The sequence below is a fragment of the Bos grunniens genome, chromosome 6 (assembly GCF_055505025.1).
Source record: "Bos grunniens cultivar Pamir isolate PY7600 chromosome 6, Bosgru_T2T1.0, whole genome shotgun sequence".
In the NCBI taxonomy this organism is placed as follows: domain Eukaryota; kingdom Metazoa; phylum Chordata; class Mammalia; order Artiodactyla; family Bovidae; genus Bos; species Bos grunniens.
In genome coordinates, this window is record NC_141170.1 from 106,847,279 (window position 1) to 106,866,733 (window position 19,455).

The 19,455-nt window shown below is 39.1% G+C and overlaps 1 protein-coding gene across 6 annotated transcripts in view; it reads right to left on the minus strand.

Annotated features, from left to right (window-relative positions):
• Positions 1-19,455, minus strand: part of ARSJ (arylsulfatase family member J) — an 88,094-nt gene that overhangs the window by 20,089 nt on the left and 48,550 nt on the right. For 3 of the 6 annotated variants that reach the window (XM_086407204.1, XM_086407202.1, XM_086407206.1), the window contains one exon: positions 878-930. The exons of the other annotated variants lie outside the window; for them this stretch is intronic. The gene's annotated coding sequence lies outside the window, so the exon portion shown is untranslated. The remainder of the gene's footprint in view (positions 1-877; positions 931-19,455) is intronic. 6 annotated transcript variants of the gene reach the window in all.

Consider the following 19,455-nt stretch of genomic DNA (forward strand, 5'->3'; position numbering starts at 1 on the left):
CCCATGGACTTCAAAAAGCCAGGCTTCCCTGTCCTTCACTATCTCCCAGAGCCTGCTCAAACTCATGTCCACTGAGTCAGTGATGCCATCCAGCCATCTCATCCTCTGTCGTCCCCTTCAATCTTTCCCAGCATCAGGGTCTTTTTTCCAGTGAGTCAGCTCTTCGCATCAGGTGGCAAAAGTATTGGCACTTCAGCTTCAGCATCAGTCCTTCCAATGAATATTCAGGATTGATTTCCTTTAAGATTGAGTGGTTTGATCTCCTTGCAGTTCAAGGGACTCTCAAGAGTCTTCTCCAACACCACAGTTCAGAAGTATCAATTCTTCAGTGCTCAGCATTCTTTACGGTCCAACTTTCACATTCATATATGATTACTGGAAGAACCATAGCGTTGACTGGACAGACCTTTGTCTGCAAAGCAATGTCTCTGCTTTTCAATATGCTATCTGGGTTTGTCATAGCTTTTCTTCCAAGGAGGAGGTGTGTTTTAATTTCATGGCTGCAGTCACCATCCACAGTGATTTTGGAGCCCAAGAAAATAAAGTCTCACTCTTTCCATTCCCACCCCCCCTTTATTTGTTTTATGAACGCTGAGTTTTAAGCCAGCTTTTTCACTGTTCTCTTTCACCCTCATCAAGAGGCTCTTTAGTTCTTCTTTGCTTTCTGCTATAATGGTGGTATCATCTCCATATCTGAGGTTATTGATATTTCTCACTCTATTATGTTATTAGAGTGTTCAATACACTTACCAATAACTCTGTGATTCTATTACTTGCCCTTGTCATTAAGGGTTATTTTACTTTAAATTTACTATCCTGTAAAACAACAGAGCTGAGGATTAAAATGGCAAATTCACTGCAGAGAATCTCTACTCACCAGCTTCCTCATTTCCATTTTTATGCCTCAGTTTACTCAGTTGCTTCAGTAACCTGAAAATGAGGTTAATATTAGCACATTTCTCATTGAGTTATTATGAGGATTAAAAAAGCTAGTATATGCAAAGTACTTGGAGAAGGAAATGGCAACCCACTCCAGCATTCTTGCCTGGGAAACCCCATGGACAGAGGAGCCTGGCAGGCCATAGTCCTTGGGATCACAAGAGTTGGACACAACTTAGTGACTAAACCACCCCCACCACCCCCACCATGCAAAGTGCTTTAAGCTGTGTCTAGCACAGAGAAACACAACCAAAAAAAAAAAAAAAAAAAAACCAAAAGGTTCAATGGAGTTACTAGAGTTTTGGCAGACTTAACTCGTTTCCAAACCTTTGATTGTTGTGTGGTCTCCAATAATTACCACCTGTCGAATTTTGGTGTCGTAATGAAGAAGAGTATCAAAAATATCTAAAAATATGATTTGAATACATCTCCCTTTTTCAGCTATATACCTTTAAGAAGCTAAGTTTCCTTCACATACTTCAAATATAACAACAATGAAAATCCAATTGTCTTCTATTAAGTCAGGTATTAAAGAGAACAGTAAAATTAAAAATAATGCTACCTTTCTCACTTCTTTTTAGAAGAGCATGCTGCTGCTGCTAAGTCACTTCAGTCGTGTCTGACTCTGTGCGACCCCATGGACGGCAGCCCACCAGGCTCCCCCGTCTCTGGGATTCTCTAGGCAAGAACATTGGAGTGGGTTGCCATTTCCTTCTCCAATGCATGAAAGTTAAAAGTGAAAGTGAAGTCGCTCAGTCATGTCTGACTCTTAGCGACTCCATGGACTGCAGCCTACCAGGCTCCTCTGTCCATAGGATTTTCCAGGCAAGAGTACTGGAGTTGGGTGCCATTGCCTTCTCCGTTAGAAGAGCATAGTTATAGTCATAAAACTATCTTATTTATGTTAATATGTAATTGGTTTGTCATTTTAAAATAAATAAATATTTTAAGATATTCTCAGTTTTTATTTCTATTATGGCAAAAATCAACAGTATTAACTCAAATAAGCAAAAGACTTTGGAGTCTTCTGTGATTTTGGGGAGTGCAAAAGGGCCCTGAGGCCTAAAAAGTTTGAGAACCATTGATGTCTTAATATTCTCTTAATTATTCTATTTAAAATTTTCTGAATAGATATATCAATCATTACCAAACCTAACTAACAAATACTTCTCAGAAATAGTATCTTGTGGTAAAAAGAACAAAAGATTAGGAGTAGAAATTCTAATACTGACTCCACTGTTAACTCTCTAGTAAAGTGAAAAAAATGATTTTTTAAAGCCAAAACAGTATTTCTGGTAAAATTCAGTGGTGAAAATTTTCTCTATTGCTTTCTTCAGCTTCTGGAGTAGCTGGCTTTAGTTTTTCCAAAAAAAGTAAAATAAGTAAAGAAAGAAAAGACTATTTTTCATATCTGGGTTGCAGTGAAGCTGAAAGGTATATTGTCCTAGGAAGAAGATGAAATTTAGCTGAGATCAGGGCTCAGCTCTAGGAAGAGATGACCATGAGACTGTGTGAACCCCTAGTAATTAACAGAAATCCTTGGGACACCATAAGACTCCCCACAAAGAGATGAAATCAGTTTTAGGTAAATGAAATCTCAAAGAAAAGGGTAAAGCTGAGCATTAACAAACAGGCATTGGCTAAAGTAAGTCAATTCTCCATGTGTCCACATCCGCTTCTTCAAAATGGAAAGATAATACCTCACAGTTTTATTAAAGACATTAAAATGAGTGTACATAAGTAAAATGTCTATGTAAACTATAATGTGCTAAATATTGATATTTTTAAAGTAACAAGTGGAGCTCTGGATCTGTCCTCGGAACACATGGCTTTCAGGTCATGCTCCATCACTTGGATCCATTGCTTATTATTCCTCTACCTAAGTATCCCCTCCTGTGTGAGGAGCAGGGGTAGTTAGTGAGGTGGCGAGCCAGAGAGATGGCAGAAACCTGTTGCTATGCAACACGACCCCACGTTTTCAGAAAGGTTAGTAAGCCCTCAGAATAGTATTGGGAATCTTATGGAGAAAGGAGAGGGCAGAAGTTCATGGGTCAGCGACCAGAAGAGGAACCTGGAAGATGGACAGATGCAGGAACACAGCCTAGGAAAGGCAGAGAAATGATGGGAAGGGCCTTGGCCAGCCCTGATTATGAAAGAGGGTGTGGTGGTTACCTAAATGACTGCTCCAAATGACATCTGACATTCACTTAATATGATCTGAGTTGTAACACATGTCTTTCTCTTGAGGTTGCTGTGAAAGTTACATAGGATAATATGTACAGAGGCCCTCTAATAGAGAATGAAGTATTATACAATTTTAGTGCTGCTGTGCTGTGCTTAGTTGCTCAGTTGTGTCTGATTCTGTGTGACTCCATGGACTGTAGTCGGCCAAGCTCCTCTGTCCATGGGGATTCTCTAGGCAAGAATACGAGAGTGGGTTGCCATGCCCTCCTCTGGGGGGTCTTTCCTAGGGATAGAACCCAGGCCTCCCACATTGCAGGCAGATTCTTTACTGTCTGAGCCACCAGGGAAGCCCTACAATTTTAGTAAATATTATTAAGTAGTATAAGAACAAAACAGAGTCCTGTTGAAAAAATATTAAACTTCATCCTTATTCTAAAAGAATAAGATCACTTACAGAATCCTGCAGATACCTCTCATAGAGACAATCTGGGTGTTGAAACAGCTTTGCATCTAACAGGATTCAAGCTCTGTAAAGTGAGTATTGTCATGTTTTATTAAAGATTTCTAGTAGGAACTAGAAACATACAGTTCTATGGAAAGGAAGCACTTCCTTCTGTATACTTAACATTTTGTTCTATACCCCTTTGCATTTTAATAAAGAGAAAGTAACTTGATATTCCCTTGTATAAAAGCCAACAGCTAGTTTCTGGGAGTTAGAAAAAAATGATACTACCATTCTGCCAAAGATCAAAATTATTCTCTAGATCTTCTAACAGGGCAGTTTCAGTATGAATGGTAAGGCTTCTATAGAATGTTTACATAAATGTAAATTTATGTAAACATATATGATGTTTACATAAATGTTCAAATCTCATAAAATACTCTTTAGAAAAGTGCTCAGTAGCTATTGGACACAGATGAGCACACAAAAGTAAAAAAAAAAAGTCGGTCAGTCATGTCAGACTCTTTGCGACTCCATGGTCTGTAACCCACCAGGATCCTCTGTCCATGGAATTTTCAGGCAAGAATACTGGAGTGGGTTGCCATTTCCTTCTCCAAGGGATCTTCCTGACCCAGGGACTGAACCCAGGTCTCCTGTATTGGAGGCAGATTCTTTATCTTTTGAGCCACAAGGGAAGTCCTGAACACAGGTGAGCAAGCAAAGTACACATTTATAAAACAAGGCAGCAAACATGAAAATTACTCAGGATCACTTGCAAAATCACTGTGCACTACAGACTACTGGTACATTTGCAGAAATGGGTTAGGATAACTATAGGTGTTACATCTAAAGAAATATACTAGCCAAATCAGGAAACTCCTTTCACAAAACTGTAAAAGTTCTTACATAAAATAAGGAATATGGAATTAGGAAGTCTCCAGGGCCTTTCTGTTCTCACAATCTATGAATCAGTAACTTTTACTAGCCATTAGAAGCTGGAAGATGGCCTGAATTCTCCTAAAATGAAAACTTTAAGGAGAGAAATCATAAAAGAATCTGGAGCGGCACAGACTTAGAATCAAAGTCCACACCAAATGTAAGTCCCCATGGGGCATGAGTTATCACCGTGACCTGTTTTGAATGCCTACTGTGAGAAAGGCAATCTGCATTCAATGTACCTTATCAAACCTTTTCGAATAAGAATGAACTTGAACATTTTTTGAATAGCTTTGAGGTCCAGAATAACCAGAAATGTCACATTCTCCGTCTTGAACAATTTAATCTGGGCCACTGCCAAGTTTAAGGAAGGTATTTGATAAAAAGCAATAGCACCAGGAATGATATCCTGGAGCATTAAAGCTGGGGTTACTGCAAGACTGGGACGGCTGAACTGTGTGGACATTCTATGGAGTAGAATTCAACTCACCAAACAAAGAGAGCAGAATATTGTTTAAAATTCTCTGAAATAGATGTACAGCTACACATTTTTAAGTAACCATAACTGTGAAACCACTGGGAAACCCAAGTGTAGAAAGAAAAACTGTTAAGTTTTAAACTTTTGAGTCATCTTTGGTTAAAATGAAAAGAAAGGATAGAAAACCATGGTATTTGATGACAAGCCCTGAGTGAAAAGAATCTTGTTGACACAAGAGCTTTGCAACTTCCATAAACGGTGTTGAGTATTACTCATTCCAGTAACAGAAGGAAGAACACAAAGAACCAGGCTGTTAAGAGACTGGGAATTGGGAGGTGTGTGCAAAGGATTTAGAGAAGATTCTTTTAGCTTATGCACTCTTTTTCTTATTATCTTGAATGACAGCTCCTATGTTTAATGTTTATTGAGAGGGGACAAGAGGGTCTCAGTTATTCACCTGCAACTATAAAATTTGTTTAATCTACCAGAGATGTAACTTTTAACCAAGAGACTAGGTTAACCACAAAGCTGATTAAAAAGGCTTGCTTATCTAGGCTGTAAACGAAGCCACCAACTTAGTGATTATTAACCCGTCATTCTAGGAATAATCTCACCAGCCTTGTGTTAATTAAACTCAACACATGGCATAGCTTCTGTTCTTAGTCAGAAAGCTACAATTACTTGAGTTCAGCTTTCCATTTTGCAAATTACTAAAATAATAGCTGCCTCTAGCCGTTTCTAATCCAAATGTAACATAAAATTTCATCCTTCACAACAGCCACATTACAGACAGCATGATGGACAACAACCAGGAATGAGGTGTCTTGGTGAAAACTTCAGGTGGACAGTGAGTCTAAATATCTAAATATCAATGAATTCTCAAATAATTCTAAGAAGAAAAAACTAATAACAATCACTATGCTTGTACGACATGAACAGGACAGATGTTTTCTTCCTTGTGATCCATCTTCTTCATTCAAATATGAAAGACAGCAATGTCAACATCAGAGTTTGTGAAGGAAGTAATGTCTGCTACAGAGAAAAACACTCAAAACTGCAGGAAATATCTGTCTACTTCTAGCTCAGACGGTAAAGCGTCTGCCTACAATGCGGGAGACCCGGGTTCGATCCCTGGGTCTGGAAGATCCCCTGGAGAAGGCAATGGCAACCCACTCCAGTAATCTTGCCTGGAGAATCCCATGGACCAAGGAGCCTGGTAGGCTACAGTCCATGGGGTCGCAAAGAGTCGGACATGACTGAGCGACTTCACTTCACTTCTCTTTCCAAGGTAGCCCTTTGCTTAAGTAAAACTTCATGATTTATTCAAAGATGCTCTGTTAGAAAAGTACTGAGCCAAAATCCTTGGTATGAAATTAAAAATAAGCCCAAATCAAGTATTGTTATTCATTTTATTAATTCCAATTACTAAGAGTTTGCAGTCAATGAAGAAGTGTAATTTAACACTTAAGTTTTATAAGTGTTTTATGTTTTATAAGTGTTTATAAGGAGGGTTATTAACAAATATTCTAATTATTCTTTTATGATTTGCTAATTGTTCCATGTTTAATTATGGGATGTATAACATAATATCCCATTAGCTCTATCATTATGCTTTTTCCCAAATATATTAGTTGTGTTCTGTAGTTGTTTTATGAAAGTAATGGTAGATTTAACTCCCATCAATCATTATGATACATTCAATATGGGAAAATGATAATATTTACTTCAGTCCTCATATTTTTGGGCTTCCCAGCTGGCTCAGTGGTAAAGAATCCACCTGTCAATGCAGGATACGTGGGTTCAATCCCTGGGTCAGGAAGATTCTCTGGAGAAGGAAATGGCAACCCACTCCAGTATTTTTGCCTGGAAAATTCCATGGACAGAGGAGCCTGGAGGGCTACAGTCCATGGGGTCACAAAGAGTTGGACATGACTGAGCACTCCTCCTCCTCACACTTTTCCTCATATACTGTAGGAAACAAGAAAGTAGTATCTGACAGTAATGAGACAGCATGAAAGAATTTTAGAATATTCTGAAACAACTAACATTAAGTTAGAATGCTTTATCTGATGATCTATTAAACCTGTCAGTTTTGTTTGAGTTTATGAAAGCAATTCAATTTATTACGAAATTCCTTTCTAGTGTATCTACGGAACAATGTAGTTTGTTGTGTATTGCATACAGAAGTGCTGAGTGAACTATGTGATGATTAATTTTTGTGTCAACTTGGCTAGGCCATGGTACCCTGATATTTGGTCAAACATTCTAGATGTTTCTGTGAAAATATTTTTAGATGAGAGTAACATTTAAATCAGCAGATTGAGTGAAACAGATTATCCTCCATAAAGTGGGCAGGCATATTCCAAGCACTTGAAGGCCTTAATAGAAAAAGACTGAAGTCTTCTGAAGAAGGGGGAGTTTTCCCAGTATAGTGCCTCCATACTCAACTGCAGGGTTTATAGCCTGGTGGCTTATCCTGAAGATTTTTGGACATGTCAACTTTTAAAATCATGTGAGCCAATTATATAAAATAAATCTCTCTGCAGCTGTTTTTATTAAAAGTAATTAAGTTAAACTAAACTAATTGATGCTTTTGAACTGAGGTGTTGGAGAAGAGTCTTGAGAGTCCCTTGGACTGCAAGGAGATCCAACTAGTCCATTCTGAAGGAGATCAGCCCTGGGATTTCTTTGGAGGGGATGATGCTAAAGGTGAAACTCCAGTACTTTGGCCACCTCATGTGAAGAGTTGACTCATTGGAAAAGACTCTGATGCTGGGAGGGATTGGGGGCAGGAGGACAAGAGGATGACAGAGGATGAGATGGCTGGATGGCATCACTGACTCGATGGACGTGAGTCTGAGTGAACTTTGGGAGTTGGTGATGGACAGGGAGACCTGAAGTGCTGCGATTCATGGGGTCTCAAAGAGTTGGACATGACTGAGTGCCTGAACTGAACTGATACTAAAATTCAGTTTCTCATTTATAGCCACATTTTCAAGGTTTCAACAGTCACCTGTGGCTAGTGGCTGCTGCTGCTGAAGCTGCAAAGTCACTACCATACTGAACGACACAGATATTGAATATTCTTATCATTGAACACAAGTTCCACTGGACCACATTTCTTTAGCATAAAAGTACCTAGATATACATTTTGAGGGCTTATTACCAATATGAACTTTGTGCATTTAGTTTCCTCTTATGTAATATAATAGTAGTAGAATTTATCACCTAGGGTTGTTTTGGGCAATAAGTTTTATAATTTATGTAAAGTACTTATTTTTTGTAAGCATTCAGTAATTCTCAGATTTTACTGTTAGTAATATTACCATAGTCCCTAATTCTAAAATACTCATTTTTCATTACTTAACTATTTCAAAATTAAGTATTTTATAATTAACTTACATATTTAACATGATTTTATTTAATATATTGGGCTCTCTACTATTAATGGCATCTTATAATCCATAAAATATGAACTATCTTTCCAGAGCAATGTATGTGTTTGAAATTTGCATATCAAAGTGGTATAAAATTCTAAAAGCATCATAAGATGTAAATTAGGCAGGAATACTGAGATGAAGAGGTTGGAACAAAGATAATTTGTTTTTTATTTTATAACAACAAAACTTCAAATTTATGTCCTACTCTTCATATTATGAAAGATTTCCAGCAAATATTTACTTATTTGTTTAAAGATAGACGACCCAGAGTTCTCTAGTTTTCTTCAGTTTTATAGTTAACTTCCTCCTTCTCTCCCCTCCTCCCTCCCTCCCTCCCTCCCTCTCTTTCTTCCCAAACAATGTGCTGCTTAAACAAAGGTGAGTAAGACCTAGTGGCTTATTTCAAGGAGTTTACAGCCAAACAATAAAAGGTAAGGTAAACATCCAGGTAATTTCAATTCAGCCAGTTAAGTGCTTAAATAGGGGTGATGGCAGTGTGATATGGAAAGTCAAATGTTGGCATTTCAAGAAAGTTCAAAGAAATATTCCCTGGGGAAATATTTAAGCTGGGTCTTGAATATAGAACACAAAAGTGAAGAGGGTAGGAATAAACTTTTCAAGCAGAGGCTTAATGATGTGAACTGGCACAATGGTGGAATTTTAAGTAGCTCAATCTGGTAGGCAAGAGCCAGGGTTGAGGATGTTGGCGAGGGTTTCGAGTGATAAAGGACAGGTAAAACTAGCTAACTGGGGTGTCTGATGATTGGACTTTGCCAATAGAACTCTATTGTCTTCAAGATATGTTAGCTTTCGAGTGACAGCATGAGAAAATTCCTCTACTAAGGAATGGGGAAACATAAAGTTTCAAAATATTGGAAGTGGGGGACACAGGCATAAAGCCCAGGAGCTGTCCTCAAAGGGCAGGACTGGGCAATGAGGAATACCAACAGGGCACTGCATGATGGTGCACTGGAGCCCCCTGCAAGGGAGTGTGTTGAGTCACTCAGTTGTGTCTGACTCTTTGCCACCCCATGGACTGTAGCCCCCCGGCTCCCCTGTCCATGGAATTCTCCAGGCAAGAATATTGGAGTGGGTTGCTATTCTCTTCTCCCAGGGATCCTCCTGACCCAGGGATCGAACCCAAGTCTTCTGCATTGCAGGCAGATTCTTTACCATCTGAGCTACCAGGGAAGCCCCACTATAAAGGAGGGAAGTACTGAAATAAAAGGTTGGAACACTGGAAGCCAGCTTCATATACCCTACTTTTGACAACGTCTGAGGAAAGTTATGACCAACCCAGATAGCATATTGAAAAGCAGAGACATTACTTTGCCAACAAAGGTCCGTCTAGTCAAGGCTATGGTTTTTCCAGTGGTCATGTATGGACGTGAGATTTGGATTGTGAAGAAAGCTGAGTGCTGAAGAATTGATGCTTTTGAACTGTGGTGTTGGAGAAGACTCTTGAGAGTCCCTTGGACTGCAAGGAGATCCAACCAGTCCATCCTAAAGGAGATCAGCCCTGGGATTTCTTTGGAAGGACTGATGCTGAAGCTGAAACTCCAGTACTTTGGCCACCTCAAGTGAAGAGTTGACTCATTGGAAAAGACTCTGATGCTGGGAGGGATTGGGGGCAGGAGGAGAAGGGGACGACAGAGGATGAGATGGCTGGATGGCATCACCGACTTGTTGGACATGAGTTTGGGTGAACTCCGGGAGTTGATGATGGACAGGGAGGCCTGGCGTGCTGTGATTCATGGGGTCGCAAAGAGTTGGACACGACTGAGCAGCTGAACTGACTGAACTGACTGACTGGGCAATCAGAGGATGTTCCACAGAACGAGGAATAGCTACACTGCACACAATGCAACAGTGTGGACTGCTCTGAATCGGGGAGTGAGAGCAGCATCTCACAAACTCAGAAGAAAGACCAAGATGTATCCTGTCAGAATTAAAGTACAAAATTAACCAGGTTAGGGAAGAATGTTGGTATCTATAAAAGTCATTTGATGGAGACGCTCACTGACATCTGACACACTGACACAATTACCAGTGACATTCACACCTATATAAAAAGGACTGTGTAATGCAGAACGAGGACCATTGGCCTGCAAGTCACCCATAAGAAGAGGTGAGAGGGGCAGTCTTCATTCTTGTGTCTCCAAGGCTGCTTTGCTATTTAAGTGCCTTGGATGTTCAGCTCTTCTATTTTCAGGTAACTGTGACAAGTTTCGGAGAAGGCAATGGCACCCCACTCCAGTACTCTTGCCTGGAAAATCCCACGGATGGAGGAGCCTGGTGGGCTGCAGTCCATGGGGTCGCTAAGAGTCGGGCACGACTGAGCGACTTCACTTTCACTTTTCACTTTCATGCACTGGAGAAGGAAATGGCAACCCACTCCAGTGTTCTTGCCTGGAGAATCCCAGGGATGGGGGAGCCTGGTGGGCTGCCGTCTATGGGGTTGTAAAGAGTCGGACACGACTGAAGCGACTTAGCAGCAGCAGTAGCAGCAGTGACAAGTTTACCTCTACAGCAAAGCACTTGGTCAGTGGTTTCCAAGCTAAGGTGTCCACCGTGGGGGAGGTACAAGGCATAAAGAAAAGATTAGAAATACTGTGTATATTTAAAAATTCTTATAAAATTTCTGATTTGGGAGGTATTATTTCTTATAATACATATTAAATAGTACTTATACATGTAATACATGATTAAATAAATATATATGCATATGTTGGGGGAAACTGCTAATCTTTTAATTCCAAGTTGTTTCCAATCAGAAAATAAAACTTGAAAGCCATAAAACATTAGAATCATAAGCATGTCCAAGTTGTTTGCAATCAAAAAATAAAGCTTAGAATCCATCAAACTTAGAAAGCTATAAAACATTAGAATCATAAGCATGTCCACCAGTTCTAGGCTCACTAACCATTTTCTGCTTATAATTTGGCTTCCATCAAGCAGAGAATGAATGCAGTGGTTATGTCAACACAATAGCATTCTATACCATATGAAAATTTGCATTTTAGGATAATAAATAATTACTTGGTCTATGTGCTTATGATGCCAGCTACTAAGCATCTATTTGTAGGAAAAAGATCCATTTTCAACGCAGTGGCTGAAAACTCAAATACTACACTCTGAACCATGAAAACTTGAGTTAAATATCAGCCAGTTAAGTACCAATAATTAAATACTGCTTTTTAGTGTGATTTTTCAATATGGTTCACATATGTTTCTGAGATGGAGCCAACAGAAGTATAAATAAATATGCATAAAAGTAAAGACTGTCAGTGGCTTAGCTTCCTTTGGTTTGGCCCAAATTCAATATTTTGAACAAGAGGAAAAATAAGAGTGAAGTTTTCCTATTCTTTAACAACTTACTCTCCTCTGGAACCTAGCGTGATTCAAAACTAAATGGAAGGAAAGAGCAAAAGCAATGAATGAGATAACCAAAGCTATAAAGGGTAAAGAAGAACAATTGAGCATCTTTCCCCATCTGTTTAGAAGAGAGGAAAGCCACTTAAAGAACAGTCATACTCCTGTCTACTCCATTCCTCATTTTGTTACTGTGTGCATGCTAAGTTGCTTCAGTCATGACCGGCTCTCTGTGACATCATGGATTGTAGTCCGCCAGGCTCCTCTGTCCATGGGATTCTCCAGGCAGGAATGCTGGAGTGGGTTGCCATGCCCTCCTCCAGGGGATCTTCCTGACCCAGGGATGGAACTCATGTCTCCTGCACTGGCAGGCAGGTTCTTCACCACTTAGTGCCATCTGGGAAGCCCTATTTTGTTACTGAAATTTATTTAAATAGATGTTAACAAACCAGCGATTTCCCCCCTGGTTATGGTTCAAAATAATTCTTGGATTATTTTAGGATAGGAGAAGCTAATATCTTTCTCCTCTGAGGAAGTTTCACATGTAAGCAAGAACTCATGTCAAGGTGTTCAGAATATTTGCAAGAAAAACGTAATAATTGTAAGAACAAATAAATAAAAATTAGAACTGAATTGAAGAACAAGGAACATCTCAATCCAGGAGAAACTAAAACGCAATTTAATATGCTGAATCAAAGTAAACTGAAAGGTAAACAAAGGGACAATGAAATTATTAATCCCAGCCAGAAAAGAATGATGAGAAGTAATAAACCAACAAAGAAACCAAGACAGGAACTGAACATCACAGCCTCAAAAGTGGCAACAAGGAGAATCCACTAGAAGGCGACAAGGGAAAGATGCAAGAAATGCGAGAAAAAGAAACAGCTCAGTGATGTCAACAATTTGCTATTACTTAGATTGTAAGCGGTTACCTGATTTTCACTCTTAAGCAGGAGATTTAAGAGTATAAATGTATTTTTAAATAATTAAAACTGATGCATGGGCCAAGAAATTTATTCACTCAGCATACTCAGTCCCCGTCATAACTACAATAAAGTAAAATATTCGTAGTGAAGCTTAGACTCTGGGAAACTGAAGGGAAATAATGGGGAGGGGATACTATCTATAAATTGTGTTATGTGAAAATCCAGACTTTCCCAAGAAGTTAATGACAAAACATATATGAATTCCTGGAACCACAATATCAGCCTAAATCTGGCAAAACTCATAAAAATCATTCCCTAAACAAGCCTTTACCTTTATAAGGTAAGAAACATCATAGACTATATTTCTATAGAATATCATCAATTTGTAAATGATCAGAGTTTTGTAGCAAAAATCAAGACTCTCTATTCACATTCTACCTTTCTACTCATGAACATCAAGACCACAATCTCATGTGTCAAGCATGTTTGCTGATAGTATATTCTTAGCTCTGCAGACCCCTGGCAAGACCCTTCCCCTCAACTCTGACAGGTGCCCACCACGCTCTGGCTCAGCTCCATTCCTATTTGGTCTTTTATTCCTATTTAAGTCACAAGCCAGATGGAACCTGAGTTTCCTCACATCACTGTCTCCAATTTCATGAAGGCTCTGTATATTCATTCTTCCCTTTGCTCCCATTTTCAACTTCTCCCCAACACCATGTGTCTTCTGGAGCCGGCGTAAGTGAAGTTAATTTAATCTTCAATTTTTTCTTGAATGTGATCTTTATCTTGTTGCCACTGACAGCTGGCTCTCCTCTGACAGCACTCCACTCCTTGTAGCTCCCTCCAGCGGTGGCCCTTCTTGCTTCCATCTGCTCTTAACACTCAGGCAGAAAGCAGGGTAAATGCCCTACCTGCACTTCATTATTACTTCCAAACAGTTCTCCTCCTCCCCATAAACCTGAACACTGAATCCCATGTTATCAGACTAGATAAGATACCAAACTTCAGTTTTTCTTCTCCTTCAGGTTTACAGATTTTTGGCTCTTGGTTTACTGCAAAACACTCTTCAACTCAATTTCAATATCCACACGAATTATTCTCCAATATCCTGAACTCAGTTCCTTGACATCCTCTATTCCCATGATCTTGTCCCCGCAGCTACCAACTCCTGAGATCATGTTTTAGATCTTATCATTACCATTCATGGGAACCCCACTCAAGTCACAGTTTCAAGCACTGCATGCTCTAAGCACTGAGTTATTTTTTTCCAGCTCATTCCTTCTAGCACTTAATTTTTTTTTTTAATTCTGTGCTCACTGAGACCAGCTATCAATTCATTTTACTACCTTTTCACTATCCTTCTACCATTGCCTAGTATGAATCCCATGTGAAGTCCTTGTAATTACCTTTTTGTACATGTGCGAAACTCTTCTTTCCTTCTAACTTTATCACATTCTTTTAGTAAACTTCAGTGCTAATCTAAATCCAATTTTCTGCCTAAGCCATTTCTTGAAAAAAAAAAGAAAAAGAAAAAAACTAAAATGATGTGTGCTAGTCAATGGCACCCCACTCCATGACTCTTGCCTGGAAAATCCCATGGATGGAGGAGCCTGGTAGGCTGCAGTCCATGGGGTCGCTAAGAGTCGGACACGACTGAGTGACTTCACTTTCACTTTTCACTTTCATGCATTGGAGAAGGAAATGGCAACCCACTCCAGTGTTCTTGCCTGGAGAATCCCAGGGACGGGGGAGCCTGGTGGGCTGCCATCTCTGGGGTCGCACAGAGTCGGACATGATTGAAGTGACTTAGCAGCAGCAGCAGCAGCAGCAGTCTCACTTTAAAGTCATTATTATGAATTGCAAGTGGGCCCCTTGGTGATAGCCATTAATTCCTACTTTATTTTCCATGTTCATCACCTCTCTCAATTCCTTAGATAAAATATTTACACTCCTCCTCTCAATTCTCTAACAGCTCTCCCTTCAGCCTCACTCTCAGCTCGTAAAGTTACTTCTTGATTCACAGGAGGAAGCAGAACCACTCAGGTTCTATTCTAATTTCCACAGGGTACTCATCCCAATCTACCAGCTCCCTGCTTCTGTGCTCATACACTGTGTGTTCCTTCCTCATTCACAGATCCAGTCCTCCACCTGGCACAGTAGATCTCATGACCTCTGTCATCTACCCAGGAATCATCTTTTCAGAAATTCTGCTACCCTATCTTTAGCATCAGCAGATTCTTCCTTTCTATTGAGCCAATCCCAGCAACTTACATAACACTGTTGCTGTTATTTATTCCATCTTACACAATGTCTTTTCTTGACACTACTTCCCTTTCCAGGTACTGCCCCTTGAAATATTTGTTGACATGTATTTCCACCTAGTTTTCTCCCATTCTCTCTTGAACACATTTCTAGTAGGTTTTTCTACCCACCATCCACTGAAAGATCACCACTGATCTCCATGTTGTTAAGTTCAATGGTCAATGATCAGTCCTCCTCTCTCCTGATTCCACGAGTAACTTTCAGCAAGTTGAACAGTTGCTTCTCCTTTACATTCTTTGTTCTCTTGGCTTCCAGAACACTCTCTCTTGGTTTTCCTCCTACATCACTGGCTGCTTCCTTTTAGGATCCTTTTGACTCCCTCCATCTACTACTCTTAACTCTGGAGTGCTCAGGCTCAACTTTGGATCCCATATAATCTTATGGCTTTCAATGTCTTTCATTTATATCTTCAGATATATAATCTCTCTTCCAAACCCCAGCTTCTTGTATTTAATTGCTTACATGATAACTCCATTTTAACATCTAATACTTGCCTCATACATAACAAGGCTCAAATAAAACTTTTTATTTACCTCACTCCTCAAAAGTCACAAATTCAAAACAATAAATGTAAATTCAAAACAATAAACAATTTAAAATTGTATATTCTAGACCGTGGAGTTTCTCTTTTAAGTTCAACTGGAATATGAACTGATCCAAGAAAGTAAGAGCAAACAAAACCAGTTTTCTGGTGTAAACCTGATTCAGGGCTTCTCTAGGTAGCTCCAGTACTTTGGTCACCTGATGCAAAGAGCCAACTCACTGGAAAAGACCCTGATGTTGGGAAAGATTGAGAGCATGAAGAGAAGGGGGTGACGGAGAATGAGATGGTTGGATGGTATCATTGATTCAATGGACATGAATTTGATCAAGCTCCGGGAGACAGTGGACAGAGGAGGCTGGTGTGTTGCAGTCCATGGGGTCATAAAGAGTCGGACATGACTTAGCAACTGAACAACAACAAAACCAAATAATTAGGGAATGTGTTGTCCATTATATCCTCACCATAATTCACAATGTAAATAAATACAAACTATGATGCTTTAAGCTAGAAAACACATAATGATCATACAGGTAATAATTTTGACTTAGTCTGACCTTCTCCTCATTCATGTAATAGACACATATTGAGCAATTTCTGTGGTTAAGGAACAACTTTAGATGTCATGATGAATGCCAAGGTATATAAGTAATAAAGGGCTAAGTCAGGAGAATAAGACATAAACAGAAATACATGCAAAACAGAAAATTATTTGTCTGCCCTGAAGAGGAGGAAACTAATTTTGCTTGGACAAACAGAAAGGATGTCACATGGTTTATAATTTACTAGAGAGTAGAGTTTGAGTTTTTGAATTCAACATTCACAAAATGAAGATCATGGGACCTGGTCCCATCACTTCATGGCAAATAGATGTGGAAACAATGGAAACAGTGACAGACTTTATTTTCTTGGGCTCCAAAATCACTGTACATGATGACTAACTCGACAGCATATTAAAAAGTAGAGACATTACTTTGCCAACAAAGGTCCGTCTAGTCAAAGCTATGGTTTTTCCAGTAGTCATGCATGGATGTGAGAGTTGGACTGTGAAGAAGGCTGAGCGCTGAAGAATTGATGTTTTTGAATTGTGGTGTTGGAGAAGACTCTTGAGAGTCCCTTGGACTGCAAGGAGATCAAACCAGTCAATCCGATCAACCCTGAACATTCATTGGAAGGACTGAAGCTGAAGCTGTAATACTTTGGCCACCTGAAGCAAAAAACCGACTCATTGGAATAGATCCTGATTCTGGGAAAGACTGGATGCAAGAAGAGAAGGGGACAACAGAGGATGAGATGGTTGGATGGCATCACCGACTGGATAGACATGAGTCTGAACAAGCTCTAGGAGTTGGTGATGGACAGGGAAGCCTGGCGTGCTGCAGTCCATGGGGTCACAGAGAGTCGGACATGACTGAGCAACTGAACTGAACTTTCTAAAAAAGAGGACGTTTCCATGCAGAGGTAGATAGATTAGACCGATGTATTCCAAAGGGTAATTTGGTTTGGCCAGCAAAAAAAGAAAAAAATTGAAGAACATTTGAAATGCACAACTTTCATTAGGGAGCTGCTTTACACACTTCACATCCAGGCACTTGAGTTTGTAATTCCGGGTGCACATAACTCCTACTTAAGAAATAAATATATTGAATGAATACACACACAAGTGAAGGTTGAACTTTAAATGGTATTCTCTGTCAACGCAACCTGTGCATTTCCCACCTAGCATAATCTGAAGTTATCTTCTCATAGGGTTATTTGTTCCCTATCACTGTGCACCGGAACTAGAATGTAAGTTCCAAGTTCTGCTGGAACCAAAACGGAAGTTCCATGCGGAGGGCCCTGCCTGACTTCTTCATCACTACCTGTTTGGTGCACCACAAGGTGTCTGGTGCATAGTATGAAGTAGTACCAGCATGAGTGTTTACTACAGGCCTGTGGCAGAATGCAGACCAAGAAATAAGAATAAAGTTAACTATTACAAATGATGAAAGCTGCTTGGAAAAATGGGCACACTGCTAATGACTGGTACTTTGTGAATATTCACCATTTATTTGACATTGGCAGGATGCTATATGGGATTTACACACTAAAAAGCAATGAATATAAAAATTATAGTGTCCTTTACCTCTTGCATAAGATGAAGACAATAATATGATCTTCCTCATCATAACCCACACAGAAAAATGCATTTTTCATTAGACATAGAGAATTGCTTAAAGAATTACTACATAAAGAAGAGAAAACTAATAGCTAAAATTAAAAATAATGTACTAATTAAAAAAATAATGTGGTTTCTACTTTTTATACTACACTGAAATAAACTAACCACAAAATTAATCATTAAAAAAAGAAACTAGTACATATTCTTTTACAGCCAGACTTGAGATTCACTGTAGGTTTTTTTTTTTTTTTTTTTTATTGTCACCCTGTTTATTTAACTTTTTTTTTTTCCTTTTTTTTTTTTTTTCTCTTTGAACCCTCCTCCCTCCCCCCTCCCCATACCATCCCCCTGGGCCGTCCCAGCGCACCAGCCCCAAGCATCCAGCATCGTGCACTGAACCTGGACTGGCATCTCGTTTCATACATGACATTTCACATGTTTCAATGCCATTCTCCCAAATCTTCCCACCCTCTCCCTCTCCCACAGAGTCCAGGTTTTTTTAGATCTAAAAATAATTAGAAGGGTGCTGTCATTAATCACAGAGGTGAAGATATTTTATTACAGCTTGAATTTTTGTTTTGGAGCTCATAAAAGAAGAATAATAATGAAGCAAAATAACTTTAAAAACATCTTTAAGAATAAAGTAAGTATTTGGCTATTTCAAATGAAATATTAATGTGCCTTTAGTATCCTCTGTTCATAGGTTCATATCTCTACTTTTAGTTATATTGCATTGAAGTCTGTGAACAGAGGAACATTAATGCATCTGTAAAATATGAAAACCTTAGTGAGATAAGGTCCTTCTGGATTAAGCAACAGGATAATACTGAATGCCTAGAAAATTGAGGATAAAGACAGAGAACTCAGAGAAGGAGGTGGAGTTACCAAAGATGGATTTTTATCCACCTTAAAACTTCATCTAGAACTGGCTCTAAGAAAAAGTTAAAGAGTAAATTCAAAATGGAATACAAATTTAAAATGAGAGAAAATTTTTTCCAGTTAAATCCAAGTATTATGACAGGCCATAAAAAACCCTACTCTTGGGGTAAGGTTCTTACGATTCCCTTGCACAACTAACTGATTTCCTTTTTCTTTTCCAGTTTCTACAAGGCCCTCCTAAAGTAAACCTCTAGATTTCAGAAAAAAATGGAGATAGCCTTCCAGCTGAGTAGCCTTTGAAGGTATATTAACAGAGAGCAAACAGCTCTTTCTATTTGGTTCTTCATCTGAACTTTTGTGCTCTTCACAGAGTCAGGAACATTGTAGAGGCTCATAAATATTTCCAGAAAGAACAAAATGCCATCTTTCCAGATGAAAATGTGAGATACACAGGGACACAAGAACAGCCTCTATATTCTGAAAATAAGATACACTAGTCAGAGTTCCTAAAGCCTTCAAAAGTTGTATAACAAAAAAACCCCACTTTTCAGTTACATAAATAAGCAAGCCAATGTGTAGTTCTTTGGCATTTCAGAGAATTTATTTTCTTTTCTTTTTTTTCTTTTCTTTTTTTTTATTCTTCCAATTTTATTTTATTTTTAAACTTTACATAATTGTATTAGTTTTGCCAAATATCAAAATGAATCTGCCACAGGTATACATGTGTTCCCCATCCCAAACCCTCCTCCCTCCTCCCTCCCCATACCATCCCTCTGGGCAAATAATACCAGAGTTGCTTCTGTGTTCATGTTTGGTTCATCAAATATTTATT